Source organism: Temnothorax americanus, unplaced genomic scaffold (genome assembly GCF_048541705.1).
Source record: "Temnothorax americanus isolate GAGA-0224 unplaced genomic scaffold, ASM4854170v1 Scaffold22, whole genome shotgun sequence".
Taxonomy (NCBI): Eukaryota; Metazoa; Arthropoda; class Insecta; order Hymenoptera; family Formicidae; genus Temnothorax; species Temnothorax americanus.
In genome coordinates this window covers 3,884,941-3,890,498 of record NW_027509360.1, presented here as the reverse complement: position 1 = coordinate 3,890,498, position 5,558 = coordinate 3,884,941, and positions in this window count along the sequence as shown.

The following is a 5,558-nucleotide window of genomic DNA, read 5'->3' as shown; positions in this document are numbered from 1 at the left end:
CTAAAGACATTGAGAGAGAATTAATTGAGAATATTTATTAAAAAAACTTTATATTGATGTTGAGATAGGATATATAGATATAGGACGCTTATAGTGTTTTATGTACTGTTTTTATTCCTGCTCAAGTTAGTCACAATCTTACATATCTTTGGTTAATATTTGATCATATATAATTATACCTATTTAATAGAGATATAAAAATATGTATAATTATAGCGATTAGAAAGTTGCATTGAATATTAGCATCATAACAAATGATATCTATATAAAAAATGTTATCTTTTATATTCTTATATAGCGTGTGACATACAATTATTTTTTACATGTCAATGATGAATATTATTGTAATGTTCAACATATATACATATAGTGCAAGAAGGACCTTTATTAAAGGTTTGTTTTATATCAGTTGTACTGGGCAACTGTGGCAATTTTATTAAATGGCTCAACTATGGAGTCGACCAGTTTGTGGTATAACGGAAATTCCATGCATTCTCTATACAGTTTCAATGTTACAGTTTCTACTTGTGCAATGCGATCATAAATCCACAACGAGACAGCTCACGGTCCGGAGTAGCTCGCAAAAATGCAAAGTATCGCGCTAACATTAATTCGTAAAGACTCGGACATAATTATGGTAACGGTACCGCGTTGAATTTTACGAACGCTACTCCCTTCTTGTATTAATTCAAACACCGTGCGTAATCCCGAAGAGGAAGATTAATTAAAATGGAATTACCCGCGTAGAAGATTAATTACATTGCTATGCCTGCCGCAACGGGATAGTTCTAACACCTATTTTTAAAGTAACACGTTTCCTGAGGTGTACACTATCGTTTATCATGGCAACGTGATTTATTTGCATCTGTATTTTCGGAAGCGGTTAAAGTGTTTACGAATGAGCAGTGCCGAACTAACCCGTCAAGCAGGTTGGTCAATATAGTATCGATAGATGAGCAGGTAAGCCGCACACACACACACAGATGGCTGCTCGATGATTTTGTATCAACAAGAGGACACCTACGTAGGGACGTAGGGACACCTACGTCACGGCCGACGAAATTCTACAGGGTTTGCACCTGCGTTTTCCTGAGCTGCGACCACCGCAAATCTAGTCGGGAATACGTGAAAACGGGGGGATCATCCTCGCAAACGAATCATGCTGGTTTACATAAATTATTCTGATCCCAGTGAAAGTGGTAACGCGCATCGGAAAAAAATTGCGCTGGCATTTTACTCTCAGACAAACGTGCGAAAACAGTCTTTTTGAATTTTTCAGCGAAGCTTTTCTCTGTAAAAACAAAAACATTGTAAACGGTTGTGCTAATTGATTGTTTTTATTTGTATTATATTTACGAATATGGTGGTTAATACTATTTCGTATTTTGATATTACATCAAGTATGTCCAATATGTGTCTGCTGCTTTAGCTGAAGTGCATGGCACAATAGCAGTGATTGATCCATCAACTCCGAGCTACAGAACAACAATAGTGTAACAAACTTTGTACTATTGACTAGCAATAGTTCCATATATTGAATAGTTAGAACGTGAACACACATCGCGCAAAACCTGAAAATACAGAACAAACAATTACTGTGTGTATAGCCTAAATGCTTCGGCGTGATCAAGATGATTCTTCAATGGGTGTCTGTCTCACGATCGTCGCCTTCTGAAAGGTCGAAGTTCTTAATCCCAACCGGACTAGGTAAAACTGTATGCGTAATGTTGACGCGCGAGTGCGGCAAAACTTGTTGGTCCCGATCGTAGATTATACCTTTACAATTCCCTCCGCGATGAGACATCTCTCAGCTTTTCCTAGAGACGGGTTGTCGAGTTTCTCTTCGTTACGCACTTTCCCCTTTTCTCTCTCTCTTTCTCTCTCTCTCTTTCTCTCTTCCTTTCTCTTCTCTTTTTCACTTACTCACTCATTTTGTCTCTCTCTCGCTCTTGTATTCTCGCGAATTCCAGCGATCGCGCTGCCTCGACAAGTCGTTCCTGGATCCTAATCCCACCTGGTCGTCGAATCACACGGCCGTCGGCTTACGACTTCATCCGCGGCGGGTAACTGGCTCTCCTATTCACCGTCTGATCACGAACACAGCGCGTGGAGGATGAAGGTTTGGGGGCTTATGGCACGGCGCGCAATAATGTGATGGCTAAAGGTGTAAACGCGAGGCAAAATATTGATAAAACGGATCACCCGGATCACTCGGACGAGATACCGTAAGACGGTATAGCCCCGTGTAAATCAACATATTCACTAAGCGTATAATAGTCCAAGTCCTTGTCCTCGCGGACATTTAATTTGAAAGTCTGAAGTAAAGGTTAACGGTAGAAGACACACGTGCCTTTATATAATACGTGTGAATAGATAAAATATGATTTCTAAAAGTAGAAGTACATAAATGAATTTTTTTTTCTTTAACGGAATAGTGAAAGTATGCAAAGGTTGATGACATTGGAATAAGAAAAAAATTATTAACTTGTGGAGCAAAAGAAATATTTCATTGAATTTTTATCTTTGTGCAGTATTACGTATAAGTACCATTAATTCCTGTTTCTATTTTAAATTTATTATTTTTTAATAGTAGCAACCAGACTTGTAAAATTCGTTCAGCGAAGATTTATTTTCCACGATAAAGGCTACAAATACGAAGAAGTTGGAATCTTAATGCGATTGGTAGTTCGATTCGCGTACTTCTTATCGATGACAAGGACTATAATCATCTCTCGAGGAAAATATGACACAAGTTACTTTCAAATAAAAGATGAAAAGGATTGATGCATCGCAGAACCGAAAGCATGTTTGTACGATGCCCAATTGAGCGTGCAATAATAGCTTTATGGGAACGGTATAACCGTTTTACCTCTAATTTAGAAGAGTATGGATACCCGAGTCGATATCTATATAATTCCTTGTTATTGAGTTCAGGAAAGAATACGTGACGGTTTGCGGAATAATTTGCAAGGCACATTGACGAACTATTTTCTTCTCGCTCCTTATTTTCTCGTTTTCCAATCGCGTGCAATCCCCGATCGATGCAAATCCAGCAGCCATCGAGAAGAATGTCGAGAACAGCTGCTAAATCATCACGGATCTCTCCGGCGCGATCGATACCGTACGTATATCGAGATAGCTCCACTTGTGGAGTAGTAGAGAACCCACGATTACATTCTTGGTGGCCCATAAATCATATTATCGCCGTTTTATATCACGCAATATCGCCGATGATTATTATCTTCGTATGAAGGGGGGAATCGACGCGCGGCGTGAAATCCCGTCGCTCGGTCTAATAGCTTCTCGCGTCGCCGCCGTCGCGTCGTCGCGCACTGACGAACCAATTTCTCCCTTCCCTCTATTCCGGCTTTCCCGGCGCCGTTCTCCGACGATCGAGAGGCATGGCATGTTCGCCTCGATGATCACGGGGATATTTCCCGGGGGCGTGCGTATATGCGGCGCGGCGCATCGCGAACGCGGTAACAGATGTAGTAATTCAGCGAGCTGTACGCGTTTACCGTCGCCGCCGCTGCCACCGCCGCCGCATGCCACGACTCGTTAAAGGGGAACTCGCGTAAACGAGCGCGCCGTCGCGACTTGCTTTCACCGGTTCGCCCTTCCTGCCGTTGCCTCGTCCTGGCTCCGTCTAACCCAAGCCACTCTTGCATTATTCGGAGATGTAATGCGGTTTGATTTATTTCGAGCTTATTTTGCGTCAGTGTCGGACAGCAACATTTTTAGACGGTTTCTCATTGGGGTGGGTCGCGCGCGCACGCGTCTTTTCCTTCGCCCTCTCCGTTTTCGCCTTCTCCCGCGTCGTCTCGTACTGTCCTTTTATCCTTTTTTTTTTCATCGTCAGCCCGTTGCCCGTGCCCGGCAATATTTCACAATTACGCGGTTTTATGGGCCACCATAAAGATACGCGGTGCGTGTCGGTCGCATGATGGCCGACCCGCGTGAATTTTTATTACGGTCGCGAGCGGTTGATTCGAGCGCGCGCGACGCGAGAGACTTATCCCTCGTTGAGGGCCACGCTCTCTTCTCAGGGTGGTCGCGCGTACGCGACGAAGTGCGAGCGGGAGCATCGCCGGGTTACACATCTCCCCGAGACATGAGAAATTTAGATTACCGGGCCGGCCGTCCCACTCCATTACCTTCATTCAGAGGCGGCCGCAAGCTTAACGAACTGCCTCTACACCCGGTAGACCTACCGGCTACCAGAAGGGACTACTCTCCCTTTTGCCGTCAAAGGACCACGCGCCACCGCGCTACCACGGTTCCATCGAAAAATTCGGGATGGAGTGTTCTGCCGAGACTGAATTTACGTCGTACACGTAATGCTGCCTTCGCGTTATAATTTAACACCATATACTTACGGGAGTGCCACGGGAATTAAATACGCGAATGCTCTTTTCACTATAATTAAATTCGGTTTTTAAAGTGTTGATTATTACAGCAATTTAATATGATTAGGCTTGCGATATTCATAGAGTTTTATGTAATGCAATTACAAAAATTTTACACGTGCACAAGTGCTTGTAGGTATTGTTTTTTTTATAATTGGATCTTGATGATTGATATCATCATTTATTTAATGGTTAAAAATTTGATAGACAGATATTTTTATTTTACTTTTTCTAACATTACTGTGCAATTACTTTGGGTCGATTTATTCTCACTGGCAACAGCAGATGAACATAATCGTGCAAGCATTACTGTCTTATCAATCAACGTAGTTGACGTACACAATGCTATAGTCGATCTTACTCCCTGATTATAATGGGAATCCGATATATTACGTGCATGGTCGTACGGTTAACATTGATCCTTTAGCAGATGATATTAGCAAGCAATCGACGCCAGACAATAGTTTCACACGCGATGTATCGTCGCTCACAGAACGTTATACATACTAACTACTTCAAGCCAAATTAGTTAAGCAACAGTTAGGCACATGTCATAATTTAAGGAAAAAGTGATTTCCGTTGGAAAGCTTACTTAATAAAAGATTCTTGTCCATAGGAATAAAGAAATTTCTATTTTATTCTTACGAAATTTTTAGGAAGCGTAAGTAAACGATCTCGTTTGCTCGAAAAAATAATTTTTTAATATTTGTATATTATACAAGTACAAAAATGTTGTTGAATATTACTGTAATTTTTAGTGAAATTTTATCACAATTGTAATATTTATATTAAATATTGTATTGAAATGACATGACTAGTTCATACGATATTTTAGGTTAATTGAAGATATCGAATAATCAAGGAAATTAAATATGATAAAAGTTATGTAACATTAGTTATGGGCGCTAAAACTCCATTGCCGTTTTATGTAAAAAATTTCAGATACATGTGATATGAATTTTTTACGAAGCTGATCTAATTAAGTAGAACCGACAAAGTATCCGGTTCTCGTTTGTGTATCAGCTCTTTACGCGTATACCTATATCAAAGCATTTAGTTATCCAGATAAAGGTTAAACAACGATGTACTTAAAAGACGATCCCCTTATGAGATAATAAACGATCTAGACATCGCCTACCTTACACGAGGAAC